General features: G+C 59.5%; 4 long non-coding RNA genes across 4 annotated transcripts; all 4 read right to left on the bottom strand.

Moving 5' to 3' along the window:
- Positions 1-366: 366 nt before the first annotated feature.
- LOC142359803 (uncharacterized) lies at positions 367-2,188 on the bottom strand. The gene is made up of 2 exons (XR_012762638.1): positions 1,752-2,188; positions 367-1,079 (listed from the first exon to the last, which is right to left on the bottom strand). It is a non-coding gene; the product is annotated as an uncharacterized LOC142359803 (long non-coding RNA).
- A 5,177-nt stretch (positions 2,189-7,365) lies between these two features.
- On the bottom strand, positions 7,366-9,171 carry LOC142359812 (uncharacterized). Its single transcript, XR_012762647.1, has 2 exons — positions 8,751-9,171; positions 7,366-8,078 (listed from the first exon to the last, which is right to left on the bottom strand). It is a non-coding gene; the product is annotated as an uncharacterized LOC142359812 (long non-coding RNA).
- A 5,195-nt stretch (positions 9,172-14,366) lies between these two features.
- LOC142359804 (uncharacterized) lies at positions 14,367-16,188 on the bottom strand. Its single transcript, XR_012762639.1, has 2 exons — positions 15,752-16,188; positions 14,367-15,079 (listed from the first exon to the last, which is right to left on the bottom strand). It is a non-coding gene; the product is annotated as an uncharacterized LOC142359804 (long non-coding RNA).
- Positions 16,189-21,368: 5,180 nt separating this feature from the next.
- Positions 21,369-23,174, bottom strand: LOC142359807 (uncharacterized). Its single transcript, XR_012762642.1, has 2 exons — positions 22,754-23,174; positions 21,369-22,081 (listed from the first exon to the last, which is right to left on the bottom strand). It is a non-coding gene; the product is annotated as an uncharacterized LOC142359807 (long non-coding RNA).

The following is a 23,174-nucleotide window of genomic DNA, read 5'->3' as shown; positions in this document are numbered from 1 at the left end:
CGCTGCAGCCGCAGCCCGCCCACGGCTCTGCTCCTCCCTCTGTAACCAGGGTGAAAGAATCAGTTGACCGTAAACATGAACAGTGCTGCTATGTTCCTGGCACAGCCCTACCCACCTGGACATTAGGTCTGGGAACAGAGGGCCTAGTCTCTAGGTAACCATTAACGTTAACCATAGTGGGTAATTGTGTTTTTGTCAAGAGTGTGGTTCTGTGAAACGGACTGAAGAAACTGACCAGGTTTGCCAAGATTGCGAGCCCAGCAGGTAAAAGGTGATTCTGGCAGGGGGAGATCGCGACCACCGATTCACTGACCCCCTACTCAAGTAATATCACCTACTCAAAAAGAAAAAATAGAAGAGGGTAACTGAGTCTGCGCAACCATTTACGTAAGAAGCGAGGAAAGTTTACACCAATCGCCAAAGAGAGTAATACTGAATATGCATGAATAAAATATGTGTATTTTTGATCTGTATAAACTGCACGGAAAAGGTATGAGGTATGCACGTTTGGTGGAATTATCCCCCGTGCATCCAGCGCTGCAATAAAGAATGCCTGCCTTTTAACACTACGTTGGTGTTACGAGGTTTTGTTCCCGGATTTTTGGTGACACCTTGGCTCTCACTGGCCCCTCCACAGCCACCCGGGGCACGGCAGCACCGGGCCCTCCACCGGCAGAGGGAGGGGCCATCACCATCAGCCCCGCTGCCTGCACCTGGGGCTCCCCCGGCCCACAGCTGGAGCACAGCAGGAACAGGGGGACGTTGCCCCAGCCCCACACCCTGTCCCCTCCTCCCCTGCGCTCTGGCACAGCCCCTCGTCCCGTGCAAACCAAGCACAAACGCAGCCGGGAGGGCAAAAGGGACCGCAGGTGTTTGTTGTCATGCACCCAGCCAGTCCCGGGAGCCGCTCTTGCTCCAGGGCTCGGGGCCCCCGACGCTCCCTCTGCCCCTCCGACACCTCGGCACTCCTTCCTGCAGCTGCGCCCGTTGCTCCAGCGGGGAACACTCGGTCAGTCGGCTCCCAGAGCGACGCGCTGCTCGGCAGAGGGTGCCAAAAATGAGGAGCAGGGTGCAGGCCACTACAAGAGAGGAGAAAAGTGACAGATGGCTGGACAGCGGCGGTGCAACGAGAAAGCACGAAGCAGGGAAAGGGACAGCGAGAGAAGGATGGGGACAGGGAGTCCCACAGAGATGAAGAAAGAAGTAGCATGGAGACAGGAAGAGCAGCAGCAGAAAGAAGAAGGAGCAGGACAGAGACCGAAAATGAAGAATGGGGAGCAGGAAGGAGAAGCAAAAAAAAAAAACCCCGCAGCACGACAGTGCAAAAAAGAATAGTGGCAGGGACCTGGACAAAGAGAGATGAGGAAATAGAATAGAACAGACACGGAGAAAGCAGTAGATCTGTGACGTGCTACGGAGCCGAGAAGGAAGGCCTCGAATCAAGGGACAGGGAGCCAGACAGAAAGCACCAAAGACAGCAAAAGTACTGACAGGCTACAGAGTAGAAGGAAAGCAGAACTAGTAACCGGGAGCTGAACAGAAAGAGGGGAAGAAGGAAAAAAATGCCACGGGCTGCAGGGCAGAAAGAGGGAGGACCTAAAAGATGGGGACAAGTCAGAGACAGATGGAGAAAGAAGGTACACAAGAGCAGAAAAAAAAACTAATCGTAGCAGCGTGGGAAAGAGAGGAAGCCAGGGGAGGGCCCAGGATGCAGAAGAGGGGTGACAGGGCCCCGAGGGCCCAGGACTCACCGCAGCTCTCACTCTCGGTGCTGCCGGGAGACTTTGACACTTCAGATGCTTCTCTCTCCTTCTCTCTTCCCTTCTTCTTCCGTAACTCCAATCGTTTGGCTCTCCTCCACCTGAGACAAAATGCACGTGCGTGTCTTAGAGCTCATACGAGACGCGGCTTCCTAGACAAGAAGCCTCACTGCACACTATATGCAGGAACAGGACAGAGAAAATGAGACAATATGATGAGTGGGAAGCAGAACACACAGATCGAGAGAGAACGGGAATCAGAGGAATAAACAAGGCAGGAAAGAGAGACAAAGACAGGGAAGAAGCCAGAAGAAGAGGGCCTTTCTGGCCTCTATTTACACCCCCCAGCCTCCCATCCCTTTCCAGCCTCCTGTTTTTCTGGCCACTACTCTCGCCCCTGGTCTCCCACCCCTTTCTGGCCTCCTTTTTTTTTTCCTGGCCTCTACTCTCGCCCTCGGCCTCCCCCCCCTCTACAGCCTCCCGCCCTTTTCCGGCCTCCTTTTTTTTTCTGGCCTCTACTCTCGTCCCCGGCCTCCCACCCCTCTGCAGCCTCCCACCCCTTTCCGGCCTCCTTTTTTTTCTGGTCTCTACTCTTGCCCCTGGCCTCCCACCCCTCTGCAGCCTCCCACCCCTTTCCAGCCTCCTATTTTTCTGACCTCTACTCCCCCCTCCTCGGCAGCCTCCTACCTCCCATTTTGCTTGGCCTCTACTTAATTCAGCTTCCCACCCCCTCTGCAACCTCCTACCTCTTTCCAGCCTCCACTCCCCCCCCCCAGCTTCCCACCCTTTTTCAGCCTCCCACCCCCGTCCCACGGAGTGCAGGACACACTGACAGAGAGAGAAGAAGGACAGGGAACAGGAAAAAAGGTACTAAGAAACAAAGAAAGAGTCAGACGAAGAAGGGGGTGGTTAGGGTTGGAAGCCCAACACAAACCAGCAAGGGGCTAGAGGACAGAGGGAGAGAAGAACGGGCCGGGAAGCAGGACAGAGAAGGAGAGAAAGGCAAAAAGGGAGAGCCGGCTGGACAGGGAGGTACAGCAAGATATGACCAGACAGGCAGCAGGACAGAGAAAGAGAGACAGATAAACCGGGGACAGGAAGCAAGACAGAGGGACAGCGAGAAGAAACAAGGGCCAGGGAGCAGGACAGCGGTAGAAAAAGAGGTACTGGACCAGTAGAAAAGAAAGAGAAAGAAGAAAGGCCAGAAGAAGGATGGGGAATAATAGAGAAGCGAAAGAGAAGGACAAGGAGCAGGACAGATTGTCAGAGAAAGACAGGGACAGGGAGAGGGACAAGGTGACACTGAGAGAGCAAAAGGGGACAGGGAGGCAGGATAAAGTGAAAGACAGGCAAAAATAAGAGATGGGGGAGCAGGACAGAGACGGAGGGGGAAAAGCCTCAGCTGGGCAGCAGAGAAGAAGGGAAAAAACAGCACCGGGCTGAGAGACATTGAGGGAGGAATTAAAAAACAGACACAGGGAGCAGGACAGAATGACAGAGAGAGAAAAGGGACAGAGAGCAGGACAGCATTGGGGGGGGGGGGGGGGGAACAACTGTGACGGGCAGTGGGAGAGAGATATGGAGAAAGAAAAAAATACCAAGGAAGAGAGAAAGGAAAGAAGGGACAGCTAGCTGCACAGGGGGATAGAGAAAGAAAGGCTGGGAGAGCGAATGGCGCAGAGAGAGAAAGGCAGAAAAAACAGCAAGAGGAAAAAGGAAAGGGACAGGGAGCTGAACAGAGATGGAGAAAAAACGCAGCAGGTACACAGGAAAAGAGACAGAAAGAGCAGGGCACAGAAAGATAGATCAGGAGAGCGGCAGGATGGAGACGCAGAACAAAACCTGGGACTGTCAACCTGGGTGGGCGGGGAGCAGGTCAGAGAGCTGGAGAAAGGAAAAACTGCTGTGGAGCAGCAGAGGGGGACGGAGAAAGAAAGAGAGGGAAGGGGAGCAGGGCAGAGAAACGGAGAGAGAAAATAAGCGATGGGGAGCAGGGCAGAGCACTAGGAAGAGGAAAATAAGACAAGGGAGAAGACTAAGGAGCTCAGAGAGAAAGAAGGGTCGAAAGAAAACGCCAGAGAGGTAGAGAAATCAAGAAAAACAGGGACGAGGAGCCTTGCAGAGACCGGAGCACAAAAATGTAGGGCCAGCAAGTGCGAAAGAGGGAGAGAGAGATGGGGGCAGGGAGAAGACATGAAGAAGAAAGGAGAGACAAAGGTGGCAACGGAGTGCAGGACACACAGAGAGAGAAAAAGGACAGTGAACAGGAAAAAAGGGACTGAGAAACAAAGAAAGGGTCAGATCTATACAAAGAGACCAAGAAGGGGGCGGGGGGGGGGGGGTGGTGCAGGGAAACCCCAAAGCAAACCAGCAAGGGGCTGGAGAACAGAGAGGGAGAGAAAGAGAAGAAAGGGCCATGAAGCAGGACAGAGAAGGAGAGAAAGGCAAAAAGGGAGAGCCGGCTGAACAGGGACAAGGTCCTGTGCAGCCTGCTGTAGGCGACCCTGCTTCGGCAGGGGGGTTTGACTAGATGATCCCCAGAGGTCCCTTCCAACCCCCTACCATTCTGTGATTCTGTGGGACGTATAGCAAGAAATGACCGGACAGGCAGCACGACAGAGAAATACAGACAGGGAGCCGGCTAGAGAAATTCTGGAGGGAGAAAAACAGGGACAGGGAGCAGGACACAAACACAGACAGAAGACGGGAAGTACAGGGAAAGGAAAACAAAAGCCAGGGGAAAAAAAAAAAAAAAAAATCACAGCAGCATGGCAGAGAGAAGGATCCAGGGGACAGCTCGGGACACAGAAGAGGGGCGACAGGGCCCCGAGGGCCGGCACTCACCGCAGCTCTCGCTCTCAGCACTGCCGAGAGACTCTGCCGCTTCAGATGCTTCTCTCTCCTGCTCTCCTCCCTTCCTCTTCCGTAACTCTGGTCGCTTGGCTGTCCTCCACCTAAGAGAAAACGCGCATGTCTTGCACCTCTTAGGAGACGAGGCTCCCTAGGCACGTAGCCTCGCTCACTCGCTCGCGCGCTCCACAACCGTACAGCGCTGCTGGTGACACATACAGACCCTGCGGGGCACGCTGGCAGCCTGGCCTGCTGCGGGCTACCAAGAGGGAGCCTTCCTCACCTGCAGAGAGAGGCAGGCTTTCTCCTGCTTGCGGCACCAGGCAGCTGCCAGCCAGGTGGCCTTCCATTTCTTCTTCTTCTTCTTCAGCCTCCTCCGGACTCTCCAGCTTCAGCCACGCCACCTCCTGGCCGCAGCCACTCAGTGCTCCGCCTCTCCCTTTTCACCCCCATGCCGACAGGACAGCGAGGCCCGGCACACACAGCCCACACAAGCCCGGAGCGGGCGCAGACAACGGCATCCCCAGGGCACGAACGGACAAACGCGTCCTCAGCGCGGCCCCTGCCACACAGAAAGAAGCAGCGGCGACCGCGTTAAAGGGAGACTGAGGCACACTCGAAGGCCAGCGTGCCGCGCGCACCACGGGCCCTGGGGGAGGCTGGGGGCTCCGGGACAGGCTTCAGGAGACGTGCTGGAGCTGGCGGCGGCTGCGCGGGGCGAGCGAGGCCGGGGGAGCTCTGCCGAGTTGCGGGGGTGCCCGCCTCCTTCCCCTCTTCCCTTCCGTCACCTCCCGCCTCTGGCCCCGGGGCTGCCCGCACTCGGCTCGCCTCCAGCGCACCAGCAGCCTGCCGCAGCGGGCGGCTCCAAGCTGCCCGTCCCACCACCCGCGGGCAGCTACCACGCAACCCCGCACCCCGCCGGAAGGGAGCCCGCGCCTCACCGCTGGCCTCTCTGCTCCCCTGCACCCGCCACCAGAGTGCCGCCATGCTGCTCCGCCGCACCGCGCATGCGCCACGCGCCGACGGCGCGCCGGAGGGGCCAGACCCTGCGCCGAACGCCGGGCTGCAGTATTGCATTGCGGCCAGGGGGCGGCGACAGCGCGTACGGCGCGGCGGCGCTCCGCGGCTCCGGCTCCGGGCAGTCCGCGCCGCCGGCACGGGGCGGCACCCCGGTACGGCTCCGGGCAGCGCCCTGCCGCGCGCCTCCCGCTCCGGGCAGCCCCCCGACTGGCGGCTCCGACACGGCGCCGCACCCCCGCCGCTCCTTTTCCCCGACACGGACCATGCCGGGGGCTTTTCTCCGGGACCCGCCGATCCATCCATCCACCCCCCCCAACCCCGCGCTCACCTTCTCCCTCGCTGCAGCCGCAGCCCGGCTAAAGCTCCACTCCTCCCTCGGCTCGCACCGGCCCCTCCACGGCCACCCGGGGCACGGCAGCACCGGGCCCTCCACCGGCAGAGGGAGGGGCCGTCGCCATCAGCCCCGCTGCCCGCACCTGGGGCTCCCCCGGCCCCGGCCCACGGCTGGAGCCCACGATGCCGTCCTTGGGCAAACACAAAGACTCTCTGAAGCCGTTGTAGCATTTCAGCAAGCGGGCAGGCATTTTTTATTGCAGCGCCGGACACACAGGGCACGGCTCCTCCCAGCGCGCACAGCACCTCCGCCACTCGAGCGGCAGTACCGCATTTTCGTCACCCGGTGGCAGCAGCGAGCTCTTGGGCACGGCGCCACCGCGCATGAACGCCACCAGAGCCGCAGTACCGAACTTTGGTCACCGGGTGGCAGCAGCGAGCTCGGACGGACGCCGACACCGCGCATTGGCGCCACCCGAGCAGCAGTACCGCACTTTGCTCACCGGGTGGCAGCAGCGAGCCCTGCGGCACGCGCTCTCCAGGCGCGGCCGCACCGCTTTCTGGGCACCGGGCGCAGCGGGAAGGCTGCAGAAAAACACACGGAACCGGCCACAGAACTACCCTTCGTCCCGCGCAGCGGAGGCTGTGGCGGGACCAAGGGCAATGCCTCCCCGCACATGCCCGAGAGCACTGCGGCTGCCCGGCAGCCGAGTCCCTGAAAACGACACCTCCCGGCATGCCCTGGCCAGCACGGCTCGGCCGCCCGGCAGCCGGAAGACTACACCTCCCGGCATGCCCCGGGGAGCAGCGCGGCCAACCGCGAGCCCCGCGCCCCAGCACTACAGCTCCCAGCACGCCGCGGGAGCTGCGGGCCTCGGCTTGCGGGGACACCGTGCCCGAAACGGCGCCGGACCCCCGCCGCTCCTTGCCTCCCACACGGACCCCACTCGGCAGGTACCCCCGCCCGCCTCGGGGCTTTCCCCGGGACCCGCCGCTCCATCGACCGCCCCGCCCGCCCCGCGCTCACCTTCTCCCTCGCTGCAGCCGCAGCCCGCCCACGGCTCTGCTCCTCCCTCTGTAACCAGGGTGAAAGAATCAGTTGACCGTAAACATGAACAGTGCTGCTATGTTCCTGGCACAGCCCTACCCACCTGGACATTAGGTCTGGGAACAGAGGGCCTAGTCTCTAGGTAACCATTAACGTTAACCATAGTGGGTAATTGTGTTTTTGTCAAGAGTGTGGTTCTGTGAAACGGACTGAAGAAACTGACCAGGTTTGCCAAGATTGCGAGCCCAGCAGGTAAAAGGTGATTCTGGCAGGGGGAGATCGCGACCACCGATTCACTGACCCCCTACTCAAGTAATATCACCAACTCAAAAAGAAAAAATAGAAGAGGGTAACTGAGTCTGCGCAACCATTTACGTAAGAAGCGAGGAAAGTTTACACCAATCGCCAAAGAGAGTAATACTGAATATGCATGAATAAAATATGTGTATTTTTGATCTGTATAAACTGCACGGAAAAGGTATGAGGTATGCACGTTTGGTGGAATTATCCCCCGTGCATCCAGCGCTGCAATAAAGAATGCCTGCCTTTTAACACTACGTTGGTGTTACGAGGTTTTGTTCCCGGATTTTTGGTGACACCTTGGCTCTCACTGGCCCCTCCACAGCCACCCGGGGCACGGCAGCACCGGGCCCTCCACCGGCAGAGGGAGGGGCCATCACCATCAGCCCCGCTGCCTGCACCTGGGGCTCCCCCGGCCCACAGCTGGAGCACAGCAGGAACAGGGGGACGTTGCCCCAGCCCCACACCCTGTCCCCTCCTCCCCTGCGCTCTGGCACAGCCCCTCGTCCCGTGCAAACCAAGCACAAACGCAGCCGGGAGGGCAAAAGGGACCGCAGGTGTTTGTTGTCATGCACCCAGCCAGTCCCGGGAGCCGCTCTTGCTCCAGGGCTCGGGGCCCCCGACGCTCCCTCTGCCCCTCCGACACCTCGGCACTCCTTCCTGCAGCTGCGCCCGTTGCTCCAGCGGGGAACACTCGGTCAGTCGGCTCCCAGAGCGACGCGCTGCTCGGCAGAGGGTGCCAAAAATGAGGAGCAGGGTGCAGGCCACTACAAGAGAGGAGAAAAGTGACAGATGGCTGGACAGCGGCGGTGCAACGAGAAAGCACGAAGCAGGGAAAGGGACAGCGAGAGAAGGATGGGGACAGGGAGTCCCACAGAGATGAAGAAAGAAGTAGCATGGAGACAGGAAGAGCAGCAGCAGAAAGAAGAAGGAGCAGGACAGAGACCGAAAATGAAGAATGGGGAGCAGGAAGGAGATGCAAAAAAAAAAAACCCCGCAGCACGACAGTGCAAAAAAGAATAGTGGCAGGGACCTGGACAAAGAGAGATGAGGAAATAGAATAGAACAGACACGGAGAAAGCAGTAGATCTGTGACGTGCTACGGAGCCGAGAAGGAAGGCCTCGAATCAAGGGACAGGGAGCCAGACAGAAAGCACCAAAGACAGCAAAAGTACTGACAGGCTACAGAGTAGAAGGAAAGCAGAACTAGTAACCGGGAGCTGAACAGAAAGAGGGGAAGAAGGAAAAAAATGCCACGGGCTGCAGGGCAGAAAGAGGGAGGACCTAAAAGATGGGGACAAGTCAGAGACAGATGGAGAAAGAAGGTACACAAGAGCAGAAAAAAAAACTAATCGTAGCAGCGTGGGAAAGAGAGGAAGCCAGGGGAGGGCCCAGGATGCAGAAGAGGGGTGACAGGGCCCCGAGGGCCCAGGACTCACCGCAGCTCTCACTCTCGGTGCTGCCGGGAGACTTTGACACTTCAGATGCTTCTCTCTCCTTCTCTCTTCCCTTCTTCTTCCGTAACTCCAATCGTTTGGCTCTCCTCCACCTGAGACAAAATGCACGTGCGTGTCTTAGAGCTCATACGAGACGCGGCTTCCTAGACAAGAAGCCTCACTGCACACTATATGCAGGAACAGGACAGAGAAAATGAGACAATATGATGAGTGGGAAGCAGAACACACAGATCGAGAGAGAACGTGAATCAGAGGAATAAACAAGGCAGGAAAGAGAGACAAAGACAGGGAAGAAGCCAGAAGAAGAGGGCCTTTCTGGCCTCTATTTACACCCCCCAGCCTCCCATCCCTTTCCAGCCTCCTGTTTTTCTGGCCACTACTCTCGCCCCTGGTCTCCCACCCCTTTCTGGCCTCCTTTTTTTTTTCCTGGCCTCTACTCTCGCCCTCGGCCTCCCCCCCCTCTACAGCCTCCCGCCCTTTTCCGGCCTCCTTTTTTTTTCTGGCCTCTACTCTCGTCCCCGGCCTCCCACCCCTCTGCAGCCTCCCACCCCTTTCCGGCCTCCTTTTTTTTCTGGCCTCTACTCTTGCCCCTGGCCTCCCACCCCTCTGCAGCCTCCCACCCCTTTCCAGCCTCCTATTTTTCTGACCTCTACTCCCCCCTCCTCGGCAGCCTCCTACCTCCCATTTTGCTTGGCCTCTACTTAATTCAGCTTCCCACCCCCTCTGCAACCTCCTACCTCTTTCCAGCCTCCACTCCCCCCCCCCAGCTTCCCACCCTTTTTCAGCCTCCCACCCCCGTCCCACGGAGTGCAGGACACACTGACAGAGAGAGAAGAAGGACAGGGAACAGGAAAAAAGGTACTAAGAAACAAAGAAAGAGTCAGACGAAGAAGGGGGTGGTTAGGGTTGGAAGCCCAACACAAACCAGCAAGGGGCTAGAGGACAGAGGGAGAGAAGAACGGGCCGGGAAGCAGGACAGAGAAGGAGAGAAAGGCAAAAAGGGAGAGCCGGCTGGACAGGGAGGTACAGCAAGATATGACCAGACAGGCAGCAGGACAGAGAAAGAGAGACAGATAAACCGGGGACAGGAAGCAAGACAGAGGGACAGCGAGAAGAAACAAGGGCCAGGGAGCAGGACAGCGGTAGAAAAAGAGGTACTGGACCAGTAGAAAAGAAAGAGAAAGAAGAAAGGCCAGAAGAAGGATGGGGAATAATAGAGAAGCGAAAGAGAAGGACAAGGAGCAGGACAGATTGTCAGAGAAAGACAGGGACAGGGAGAGGGACAAGGTGACACTGAGAGAGCAAAAGGGGACAGGGAGGCAGGATAAAGTGAAAGACAGGCAAAAATAAGAGATGGGGGAGCAGGACAGAGACGGAGGGGGAAAAGCCTCAGCTGGGCAGCAGAGAAGAAGGGAAAAAACAGCACCGGGCTGAGAGACATTGAGGGAGGAATTAAAAAACAGACACAGGGAGCAGGACAGAATGACAGAGAGAGAAAAGGGACAGAGAGCAGGACAGCATTGGGGGGGGGGGGGGGGAACAACTGTGACGGGCAGTGGGAGAGAGATATGGAGAAAGAAAAAAATACCAAGGAAGAGAGAAAGGAAAGAAGGGACAGCTAGCTGCACAGGGGGATAGAGAAAGAAAGGCTGGGAGAGCGAATGGCGCAGAGAGAGAAAGGCAGAAAAAACAGCAAGAGGAAAAAGGAAAGGGACAGGGAGCTGAACAGAGATGGAGAAAAAACGCAGCAGGTACACAGGAAAAGAGACAGAAAGAGCAGGGCACAGAAAGATAGATCAGGAGAGCGGCAGGATGGAGACGCAGAACAAAACCTGGGACTGTCAACCTGGGTGGGCGGGGAGCAGGTCAGAGAGCTGGAGAAAGGAAAAACTGCTGTGGAGCAGCAGAGGGGGACGGAGAAAGAAAGAGAGGGAAGGGGAGCAGGGCAGAGAAACGGAGAGAGAAAATAAGCGATGGGGAGCAGGGCAGAGCACTAGGAAGAGGAAAATAAGACAAGGGAGAAGACTAAGGAGCTCAGAGAGAAAGAAGGGTCGAAAGAAAACGCCAGAGAGGTAGAGAAATCAAGAAAAACAGGGACGAGGAGCCTTGCAGAGACCGGAGCACAAAAATGTAGGGCCAGCAAGTGCGAAAGAGGGAGAGAGAGATGGGGGCAGGGAGAAGACATGAAGAAGAAAGGAGAGACAAAGGTGGCAACGGAGTGCAGGACACACAGAGAGAGAAAAAGGACAGTGAACAGGAAAAAAGGGACTGAGAAACAAAGAAAGGGTCAGATCTATACAAAGAGACCAAGAAGGGGGCGGGGGGGGGGGGGGGTGGTGCAGGGAAACCCCAAAGCAAACCAGCAAGGGGCTGGAGAACAGAGAGGGAGAGAAAGAGAAGAAAGGGCCATGAAGCAGGACAGAGAAGGAGAGAAAGGCAAAAAGGGAGAGCCGGCTGAACAGGGACAAGGTCCTGTGCAGCCTGCTGTAGGCGACCCTGCTTCGGCAGGGGGGTTTGACTAGATGATCCCCAGAGGTCCCTTCCAACCCCTACCATTCTGTGATTCTGTGGGACGTATAGCAAGAAATGACCGGACAGGCAGCACGACAGAGAAATACAGACAGGGAGCCGGCTAGAGAAATTCTGGAGGGAGAAAAACAGGGACAGGGAGCAGGACACAAACACAGACAGAAGACGGGAAGTACAGGGAAAGGAAAACAAAAGCCAGGGGAAAAAAAAAAAAAAAAATCACAGCAGCATGGCAGAGAGAAGGATCCAGGGGACAGCTCGGGACACAGAAGAGGGGCGACAGGGCCCCGAGGGCCCGGCACTCACCGCAGCTCTCGCTCTCAGCACTGCCGAGAGACTCTGCCGCTTCAGATGCTTCTCTCTCCTGCTCTCCTCCCTTCCTCTTCCGTAACTCTGGTCGCTTGGCTGTCCTCCACCTAAGAGAAAACGCGCATGTCTTGCACCTCTTAGGAGACGAGGCTCCCTAGGCACGTAGCCTCGCTCACTCGCTCGCGCGCTCCACAACCGTACAGCGCTGCTGGTGACACATACAGACCCTGCGGGGCACGCTGGCAGCCTGGCCTGCTGCGGGCTACCAAGAGGGAGCCTTCCTCACCTGCAGAGAGAGGCAGGCTTTCTCCTGCTTGCGGCACCAGGCAGCTGCCAGCCAGGTGGCCTTCCATTTCTTCTTCTTCTTCTTCAGCCTCCTCCGGACTCTCCAGCTTCAGCCACGCCACCTCCTGGCCGCAGCCACTCAGTGCTCCGCCTCTCCCTTTTCACCCCCATGCCGACAGGACAGCGAGGCCCGGCACACACAGCCCACACAAGCCCGGAGCGGGCGCAGACAACGGCATCCCCAGGGCACGAACGGACAAACGCGTCCTCAGCGCGGCCCCTGCCACACAGAAAGAAGCAGCGGCGACCGCGTTAAGGGAGACTGAGGCACACTCGAAGGCCAGCGTGCCGCGCGCACCACGGGCCCTGGGGGAGGCTGGGGGCTCCGGGACAGGCTTCAGGAGACGTGCTGGAGCTGGCGGCGGCTGCGCGGGGCGAGCGAGGCCGGGGGAGCTCTGCCGAGTTGCGGGGGTGCCCGCCTCCTTCCCCTCTTCCCTTCCGTCACCTCCCGCCTCTGGCCCCGGGGCTGCCCGCACTCGGCTCGCCTCCAGCGCACCAGCAGCCTGCCGCAGCGGGCGGCTCCAAGCTGCCCGTCCCACCACCCGCGGGCAGCTACCACGCAACCCCGCACCCGCCGGAAGGGAGCCCGCGCCTCACCGCTGGCCTCTCTGCTCCCCTGCACCCGCCACCAGAGTGCCGCCATGCTGCTCCGCCGCACCGCGCATGCGCCACGCGCCGACGGCGCGCCGGAGGGGCCAGACCCTGCGCCGAACGCCGGGCTGCAGTATTGCATTGCGGCCAGGGGGCGGCGACAGCGCGTACGGCGCGGCGGCGCTCCGCGGCTCCGGCTCCGGGCAGTCCGCGCCGCCGGCACGGGGCGGCACCCCGGTACGGCTCCGGGCAGCGCCCTGCCGCGCGCCTCCCGCTCCGGGCAGCCCCCGACTGGCGGCTCCGACACGGCGCCGCACCCCCGCCGCTCCTTTTCCCCGACACGGACCCCGCCCTGCCGGGGGCTTTTCTCCGGGACCCGCCGATCCATCCATCCACCCCCCCCAACCCCGCGCTCACCTTCTCCCTCGCTGCAGCCGCAGCCCGGCTAAAGCTCCACTCCTCCCTCGGCTCGCACCGGCCCCTCCACGGCCACCCGGGGCACGGCAGCACCGGGCCCTCCACCGGCAGAGGGAGGGGCCGTCGCCATCAGCCCCGCTGCCCGCACCTGGGGCTCCCCCGGCCCCGGCCCACGGCTGGAGCCCACGATGCCGTCCTTGGGCAAACACAAAGACTCTCTGAAGCCGTTGTAGCATTTCAGCAAGCGGGCAGGCATTTTTTATTGCAGCGCCGGACACACAGGGCACGGCTCCTCCCAGCGCGCACAGCACCTCCGCCACTCGAGCGGCAGTACCGCACTTTCGTCACCCGGTGGCAGCAGCGAGCTCTTGGGCACGGCGCCACCGCGCATGAACGCCACCAGAGCCGCAGTACCCAACTTTGGTCACCGGGTGGCAGCAGCGAGCTCGGACGGACGCCGACACCGCGCATTGGCGCCACCCGAGCAGCAGTACCGCACTTTGCTCACCGGGTGGCAGCAGCGAGCCCTGCGGCACGCGCTCTCCAGGCGCGGCCGCACCGCTTTCTGGGCACCGGGCGCAGCGGGAAGGCTGCAGAAAAACACACGGAACCGGCCACAGAACTACCCTTCGTCCCGCGCAGCGGAGGCTGTGGCGGGACCAAGGGCAATGCCTCCCCGCACATGCCCGAGAGCACTGCGGCTGCCCGGCAGCCGAGTCCCTGAAAACGACACCTCCCGGCATGCCCTGGCCAGCACGGCTCGGCCGCCCGGCAGCCGGAAGACTACACCTCCCGGCATGCCCCGGGGAGCAGCGCGGCCAACCGCGAGCCCCGCGCCCCAGCACTACAGCTCCCAGCACGCCGCGGGAGCTGCGGGCCTCGGCTTGCGGGGACACCGTGCCCGAAACGGCGCCGGACCCCCGCCGCTCCTTGCCTCCCACACGGACCCCACTCGGCAGGTACCCCCGCCCGCCTCGGGGCTTTCCCCGGGACCCGCCGCTCCATCGACCGCCCCGCCCGCCCCGCGCTCACCTTCTCCCTCGCTGCAGCCGCAGCCCGCCCACGGCTCTGCTCCTCCCTCTGTAACCAGGGTGAAAGAATCAGTTGACCGTAAACATGAACAGTGCTGCTATGTTCCTGGCACAGCCCTACCCACCTGGACATTAGGTCTGGGAACAGAGGGCCTAGTCTCTAGGTAACCATTAACGTTAACCATAGTGGGTAATTGTGTTTTTGTCAAGAGTGTGGTTCTGTGAAACGGACTGAAGAAACTGACCAGGTTTGCCAAGATTGCGAGCCCAGCAGGTAAAAGGTGATTCTGGCAGGGGGAGATCGCGACCACCGATTCACTGACCCCCTACTCAAGTAATATCACCTACTCAAAAAGAAAAAATAGAAGAGGGTAACTGAGTCTGCGCAACCATTTACGTAAGAAGCGAGGAAAGTTTACACCAATCGCCAAAGAGAGTAATACTGAATATGCATGAATAAAATATGTGTATTTTTGATCTGTATAAACTGCACGGAAAAGGTATGAGGTATGCACGTTTGGTGGAATTATCCCCCGTGCATCCAGCGCTGCAATAAAGAATGCCTGCCTTTTAACACTACGTTGGTGTTACGAGGTTTTGTTCCCGGATTTTTGGTGACACCTTGGCTCTCACTGGCCCCTCCACAGCCACCCGGGGCACGGCAGCACCGGGCCCTCCACCGGCAGAGGGAGGGGCCATCACCATCAGCCCCGCTGCCTGCACCTGGGGCTCCCCCGGCCCACAGCTGGAGCACAGCAGGAACAGGGGGACGTTGCCCCAGCCCCACACCCTGTCCCCTCCTCCCCTGCGCTCTGGCACAGCCCCTCGTCCCGTGCAAACCAAGCACAAACGCAGCCGGGAGGGCAAAAGGGACCGCAGGTGTTTGTTGTCATGCACCCAGCCAGTCCCGGGAGCCGCTCTTGCTCCAGGGCTCGGGGCCCCCGACGCTCCCTCTGCCCCTCCGACACCTCGGCACTCCTTCCTGCAGCTGCGCCCGTTGCTCCAGCGGGGAACACTCGGTCAGTCGGCTCCCAGAGCGACGCGCTGCTCGGCAGAGGGTGCCAAAAATGAGGAGCAGGGTGCAGGCCACTACAAGAGAGGAGAAAAGTGACAGATGGCTGGACAGCGGCGGTGCAACGAGAAAGCACGAAGCAGGGAAAGGGACAGCGAGAGAAGGATGGGGACAGGGAGTCCCACAGAGATGAAGAAAGAAGTAGCATGGAGACAGGAAGAGCAGCAGCAGAAAGAAGAAGGAGCAGGACAGAGACCGAAAATGAAGAATGGGGAGCAGGAAGGAGATGCAAAAAAAAAAAACCCCGCAGCACGACAGTGCAAAAAAGAATAGTGGCAGGGACCTGGACAAAGAGAGATGAGGAAATAGAATAGAACAGACACGGAGAAAGCAGTAGATCTGTGACGTGCTACGGAGCCGAGAAGGAAGGCCTCGAATCAAGGGACAGGGAGCCAGACAGAAAGCACCAAAGACAGCAAAAGTACTGACAGGCTACAGAGTAGAAGGAAAGCAGAACTAGTAACCGGGAGCTGAACAGAAAGAGGGGAAGAAGGAAAAAAATGCCACGGGCTGCAGGGCAGAAAGAGGGAGGACCTAAAAGATGGGGACAAGTCAGAGACAGATGGAGAAAGAAGGTACACAAGAGCAGAAAAAAAAACTAATCGTAGCAGCGTGGGAAAGAGAGGAAGCCAGGGGAGGGCCCAGGATGCAGAAGAGGGGTGACAGGGCCCCGAGGGCCCAGGACTCACCGCAGCTCTCACTCTCGGTGCTGCCGGGAGACTTTGACACTTCAGATGCTTCTCTCTCCTTCTCTCTTCCCTTCTTCTTCCGTAACTCCAATCGTTTGGCTCTCCTCCACCTGAGACAAAATGCACGTGCGTGTCTTAGAGCTCATACGAGACGCGGCTTCCTAGACAAGAAGCCTCACTGCACACTATATGCAGGAACAGGACAGAGAAAATGAGACAATATGATGAGTGGGAAGCAGAACACACAGATCGAGAGAGAACGGGAATCAGAGGAATAAACAAGGCAGGAAAGAGAGACAAAGACAGGGAAGAAGCCAGAAGAAGAGGGCCTTTCTGGCCTCTATTTACACCCCCCAGCCTCCCATCCCTTTCCAGCCTCCTGTTTTTCTGGCCACTACTCTCGCCCCTGGTCTCCCACCCCTTTCTGGCCTCCTTTTTTTTTTCCTGGCCTCTACTCTCGCCCTCGGCCTCCCCCCCCTCTACAGCCTCCCGCCCTTTTCCGGCCTCCTTTTTTTTTCTGGCCTCTACTCTCGTCCCCGGCCTCCCACCCCTCTGCAGCCTCCCACCCCTTTCCGGCCTCCTTTTTTTTCTGGCCTCTACTCTTGCCCCTGGCCTCCCACCCCTCTGCAGCCTCCCACCCCTTTCCAGCCTCCTATTTTTCTGACCTCTACTCCCCCCTCCTCGGCAGCCTCCTACCTCCCATTTTGCTTGGCCTCTACTTAATTCAGCTTCCCACCCCCTCTGCAACCTCCTACCTCTTTCCAGCCTCCACTCCCCCCCCCCAGCTTCCCACCCTTTTTCAGCCTCCCACCCCCGTCCCACGGAGTGCAGGACACACTGACAGAGAGAGAAGAAGGACAGGGAACAGGAAAAAAGGTACTAAGAAACAAAGAAAGAGTCAGACGAAGAAGGGGGTGGTTAGGGTTGGAAGCCCAACACAAACCAGCAAGGGGCTAGAGGACAGAGGGAGAGAAGAACGGGCCGGGAAGCAGGACAGAGAAGGAGAGAAAGGCAAAAAGGGAGAGCCGGCTGGACAGGGAGGTACAGCAAGATATGACCAGACAGGCAGCAGGACAGAGAAAGAGAGACAGATAAACCGGGGACAGGAAGCAAGACAGAGGGACAGCGAGAAGAAACAAGGGCCAGGGAGCAGGACAGCGGTAGAAAAAGAGGTACTGGACCAGTAGAAAAGAAAGAGAAAGAAGAAAGGCCAGAAGAAGGATGGGGAATAATAGAGAAGCGAAAGAGAAGGACAAGGAGCAGGACAGATTGTCAGAGAAAGACAGGGACAGGGAGAGGGACAAGGTGACACTGAGAGAGCAAAAGGGGACAGGGAGGCAGGATAAAGTGAAAGACAGGCAAAAATAAGAGATGGGGGAGCAGGACAGAGACGGAGGGGGAAAAGCCTCAGCTGGGCAGCAGAGAAGAAGGGAAAAAACAGCACCGGGCTGAGAGACATTGAGGGAGGAATTAAAAAACAGACACAGGGAGCAGGACAGAATGACAGAGAGAGAAAAGGGACAGAGAGCAGGACAGCATTGGGGGGGGGGGGGGGGGGAACAACTGTGACGGGCAGTGGGAGAGAGATATGGAGAAAGAAAAAAATACCAAGGAAGAGAGAAAGGAAAGAAGGGACAGCTAGCTGCACAGGGGGATAGAGAAAGAAAGGCTGGGAGAGCGAATGGCGCAGAGAGAGAAAGGCAGAAAAAACAGCAAGAGGAAAAAGGAAAGGGACAGGGAGCTGAACAGAGATGGAGAAAAAACGCAGCAGGTACACAGGAAAAGAGACAGAAAGAGCAGGGCACAGAAAGATAGATCAGGAGAGCGGCAGGATGGAGACGCAGAACAAAACCTGGGACTGTCAACCTGGGTGGGCGGGGAGCAGGTCAGAGAGCTGGAGAAAGGAAAAACTGCTGTGGAGCAGCAGAGGGGGACGGAGAAAGAAAGAGAGGGAAGGGGAGCAGGGCAGAGAAACGGAGAGAGAAAATAAGCGATGGGGAGCAGGGCAGAGCACTAGGAAGAGGAAAATAAGACAAGGGAGAAGACTAAGGAGCTCAGAGAGAAAGAAGGGTCGAAAGAAAACGCCAGAGAGGTAGAGAAATCAAGAAAAACAGGGACGAGGAGCCTTGCAGAGACCGGAGCACAAAAATGTAGGGCCAGCAAGTGCGAAAGAGGGAGAGAGAGATGGGGGCAGGGAGAAGACATGAAGAAGAAAGGAGAGACAAAGGTGGCAACGGAGTGCAGGACACACAGAGAGAGAAAAAGGACAGTGAACAGGAAAAAAGGGACTGAGAAACAAAGAAAGGGTCAGATCTATACAAAGAGACCAAGAAGGGGGCGGGGGGGGGGGGGGTGGTGCAGGGAAACCCCAAAGCAAACCAGCAAGGGGCTGGAGAACAGAGAGGGAGAGAAAGAGAAGAAAGGGCCATGAAGCAGGACAGAGAAGGAGAGAAAGGCAAAAAGGGAGAGCCGGCTGAACAGGGACAAGGTCCTGTGCAGCCTGCTGTAGGCGACCCTGCTTCGGCAGGGGGGTTTGACTAGATGATCCCCAGAGGTCCCTTCCAACCCCTACCATTCTGTGATTCTGTGGGACGTATAGCAAGAAATGACCGGACAGGCAGCACGACAGAGAAATACAGACAGGGAGCCGGCTAGAGAAATTCTGGAGGGAGAAAAACAGGGACAGGGAGCAGGACACAAACACAGACAGAAGACGGGAAGTACAGGGAAAGGAAAACAAAAGCCAGGGGAAAAAAAAAAAAAAAAATCACAGCAGCATGGCAGAGAGAAGGATCCAGGGGACAGCTCGGGACACAGAAGAGGGGCGACAGGGCCCCGAGGGCCCGGCACTCACCGCAGCTCTCGCTCTCAGCACTGCCGAGAGACTCTGCCGCTTCAGATGCTTCTCTCTCCTGCTCTCCTCCCTTCCTCTTCCGTAACTCTGGTCGCTTGGCTGTCCTCCACCTAAGAGAAAACGCGCATGTCTTGCACCTCTTAGGAGACGAGGCTCCCTAGGCACGTAGCCTCGCTCACTCGCTCGCGCGCTCCACAACCGTACAGCGCTGCTGGTGACACATACAGACCCTGCGGGGCACGCTGGCAGCCTGGCCTGCTGCGGGCTACCAAGAGGGAGCCTTCCTCACCTGCAGAGAGAGGCAGGCTTTCTCCTGCTTGCGGCACCAGGCAGCTGCCAGCCAGGTGGCCTTCCATTTCTTCTTCTTCTTCTTCAGCCTCCTCCGGACTCTCCAGCTTCAGCCACGCCACCTCCTGGCCGCAGCCACTCAGTGCTCCGCCTCTCCCTTTTCACCCCCATGCCGACAGGACAGCGAGGCCCGGCACACACAGCCCACACAAGCCCGGAGCGGGCGCAGACAACGGCATCCCCAGGGCACGAACGGACAAACGCGTCCTCAGCGCGGCCCCTGCCACACAGAAAGAAGCAGCGGCGACCGCGTTAAGGGAGACTGAGGCACACTCGAAGGCCAGCGTGCCGCGCGCACCACGGGCCCTGGGGGAGGCTGGGGGCTCCGGGACAGGCTTCAGGAGACGTGCTGGAGCTGGCGGCGGCTGCGCGGGGCGAGCGAGGCCGGGGGAGCTCTGCCGAGTTGCGGGGGTGCCCGCCTCCTTCCCCTCTTCCCTTCCGTCACCTCCCGCCTCTGGCCCCGGGGCTGCCCGCACTCGGCTCGCCTCCAGCGCACCAGCAGCCTGCCGCAGCGGGCGGCTCCAAGCTGCCCGTCCCACCACCCGCGGGCAGCTACCACGCAACCCCGCACCCGCCGGAAGGGAGCCCGCGCCTCACCGCTGGCCTCTCTGCTCCCCTGCACCCGCCACCAGAGTGCCGCCATGCTGCTCCGCCGCACCGCGCATGCGCCACGCGCCGACGGCGCGCCGGAGGGGCCAGACCCTGCGCCGAACGCCGGGCTGCAGTATTGCATTGCGGCCAGGGGGCGGCGACAGCGCGTACGGCGCGGCGGCGCTCCGCGGCTCCGGCTCCGGGCAGTCCGCGCCGCCGGCACGGGGCGGCACCCCGGTACGGCTCCGGGCAGCGCCCTGCCGCGCGCCTCCCGCTCCGGGCAGCCCCCGACTGGCGGCTCCGACACGGCGCCGCACCCCCGCCGCTCCTTTTCCCCGACACGGACCCCGCCCTGCCGGGGGCTTTTCTCCGGGACCCGCCGATCCATCCATCCACCCCCCCCAACCCCGCGCTCACCTTCTCCCTCGCTGCAGCCGCAGCCCGGCTAAAGCTCCACTCCTCCCTCGGCTCGCACCGGCCCCTCCACGGCCACCCGGGGCACGGCAGCACCGGGCCCTCCACCGGCAGAGGGAGGGGCCGTCGCCATCAGCCCCGCTGCCCGCACCTGGGGCTCCCCCGGCCCCGGCCCACGGCTGGAGCCCACGATGCCGTCCTTGGGCAAACACAAAGACTCTCTGAAGCCGTTGTAGCATTTCAGCAAGCGGGCAGGCATTTTTTATTGCAGCGCCGGACACACAGGGCACGGCTCCTCCCAGCGCGCACAGCACCTCCGCCACTCGAGCGGCAGTACCGCACTTTCGTCACCCGGTGGCAGCAGCGAGCTCTTGGGCACGGCGCCACCGCGCATGAACGCCACCAGAGCCGCAGTACCCAACTTTGGTCACCGGGTGGCAGCAGCGAGCTCGGACGGACGCCGACACCGCGCATTGGCGCCACCCGAGCAGCAGTACCGCACTTTGCTCACCGGGTGGCAGCAGCGAGCCCTGCGGCACGCGCTCTCCAGGCGCGGCCGCACCGCTTTCTGGGCACCGGGCGCAGCGGGAAGGCTGCAGAAAAACACACGGAACCGGCCACAGAACTACCCTTCGTCCCGCGCAGCGGAGGCTGTGGCGGGACCAAGGGCAATGCCTCCCCGCACATGCCCGAGAGCACTGCGGCTGCCCGGCAGCCGAGTCCCTGAAAACGACACCTCCCGGCATGCCCTGGCCAGCACGGCTCGGCCGCCCGGCAGCCGGAAGACTACACCTCCCGGCATGCCCCGGGGAGCAGCGCGGCCAACCGCGAGCCCCGCGCCCCAGCACTACAGCTCCCAGCACGCCGCGGGAGCTGCGGGCCTCGGCTTGCGGGGACACCGTGCCCGAAACGGCGCCGGACCCCCGCCGCTCCTTGCCTCCCACACGGACCCCACTCGGCAGGTACCCCCGCCCGCCTCGGGGCTTTCCCCGGGACCCGCCGCTCCATCGACCGCCCCGCCCGCCCCGCGCTCACCTTCTCCCTCGCTGCAGCCGCAGCCCGCCCACGGCTCTGCTCCTCCCTCTGTAACCAGGGTGAAAGAATCAGTTGACCGTAAACATGAACAGTGCTGCTATGTTCCTGGCACAGCCCTACCCACCTGGACATTAGGTCTGGGAACAGAGGGCCTAGTCTCTAGGTAACCATTAACGTTAACCATAGTGGGTAATTGTGTTTTTGTCAAGAGTGTGGTTCTGTGAAACGGACTGAAGAAACTGACCAGGTTTGCCAAGATTGCGAGCCCAGCAGGTAAAAGGTGATTCTGGCAGGGGGAGATCGCGACCACCGATTCACTGACCCCCTACTCAAGTAATATCACCTACTCAAAAAGAAAAAATAGAAGAGGGTAACTGAGTCTGCGCAACCATTTACGTAAGAAGCGAGGAAAGTTTACACCAATCGCCAAAGAGAGTAATACTGAATATGCATGAATAAAATATGTGTATTTTTGATCTGTATAAACTGCACGGAAAAGGTATGAGGTATGCACGTTTGGTGGAATTATCCCCCGTGCATCCAGCGCTGCAATAAAGAATGCCTGCCTTTTAACACTACGTTGGTGTTACGAGGTTTTGTTCCCGGATTTTTGGTGACACCTTGGCTCTCACTGGCCCCTCCACAGCCACCCGGGGCACGGCAGCACCGGGCCCTCCACCGGCAGAGGGAGGGGCCATCACCATCAGCCCCGCTGCCTGCACCTGGGGCTCCCCCGGCCCACAGCTGGAGCACAGCAGGAACAGGGGGACGTTGCCCCAGCCCCACACCCTGTCCCCTCCTCCCCTGCGCTCTGGCACAGCCCCTCGTCCCGTGCAAACCAAGCACAAACGCAGCCGGGAGGGCAAAAGGGACCGCAGGTGTTTGTTGTCATGCACCCAGCCAGTCCCGGGAGCCGCTCTTGCTCCAGGGCTCGGGGCCCCCGACGCTCCCTCTGCCCCTCCGACACCTCGGCACTCCTTCCTGCAGCTGCGCCCGTTGCTCCAGCGGGGAACACTCGGTCAGTCGGCTCCCAGAGCGACGCGCTGCTCGGCAGAGGGTGCCAAAAATGAGGAGCAGGGTGCAGGCCACTACAAGAGAGGAGAAAAGTGACAGATGGCTGGACAGCGGCGGTGCAACGAGAAAGCACGAAGCAGGGAAAGGGACAGCGAGAGAAGGATGGGGACAGGGAGTCCCACAGAGATGAAGAAAGAAGTAGCATGGAGACAGGAAGAGCAGCAGCAGAAAGAAGAAGGAGCAGGACAGAGACCGAAAATGAAGAATGGGGAGCAGGAAGGAGATGCAAAAAAAAAAAACCCCGCAGCACGACAGTGCAAAAAAGAATAGTGGCAGGGACCTGGACAAAGAGAGATGAGGAAATAGAATAGAACAGACACGGAGAAAGCAGTAGATCTGTGACGTGCTACGGAGCCGAGAAGGAAGGCCTCGAATCAAGGGACAGGGAGCCAGACAGAAAGCACCAAAGACAGCAAAAGTACTGACAGGCTACAGAGTAGAAGGAAAGCAGAACTAGTAACCGGGAGCTGAACAGAAAGAGGGGAAGAAGGAAAAAAATGCCACGGGCTGCAGGGCAGAAAGAGGGAGGACCTAAAAGATGGGGACAAGTCAGAGACAGATGGAGAAAGAAGGTACACAAGAGCAGAAAAAAAAACTAATCGTAGCAGCGTGGGAAAGAGAGGAAGCCAGGGGAGGGCCCAGGATGCAGAAGAGGGGTGACAGGGCCCCGAGGGCCCAGGACTCACCGCAGCTCTCACTCTCGGTGCTGCCGGGAGACTTTGACACTTCAGATGCTTCTCTCTCCTTCTCTCTTCCCTTCTTCTTCCGTAACTCCAATCGTTTGGCTCTCCTCCACCTGAGACAAAATGCACGTGCGTGTCTTAGAGCTCATACGAGACGCGGCTTCCTAGACAAGAAGCCTCACTGCACACTATATGCAGGAACAGGACAGAGAAAATGAGACAATATGATGAGTGGGAAGCAGAACACACAGATCGAGAGAGAACGTGAATCAGAGGAATAAACAAGGCAGGAAAGAGAGACAAAGACAGGGAAGAAGCCAGAAGAAGAGGGCCTTTCTGGCCTCTATTTACACCCCCCAGCCTCCCATCCCTTTCCAGCCTCCTGTTTTTCTGGCCACTACTCTCGCCCCTGGTCTCCCACCCC

This window comes from Opisthocomus hoazin, unplaced genomic scaffold (genome assembly GCF_030867145.1).
Source record: "Opisthocomus hoazin isolate bOpiHoa1 unplaced genomic scaffold, bOpiHoa1.hap1 HAP1_SCAFFOLD_131, whole genome shotgun sequence".
In the NCBI taxonomy this organism is placed as follows: domain Eukaryota; kingdom Metazoa; phylum Chordata; class Aves; order Opisthocomiformes; family Opisthocomidae; genus Opisthocomus; species Opisthocomus hoazin.
This window is presented reverse-complemented; position numbering and strand designations above follow the sequence as displayed.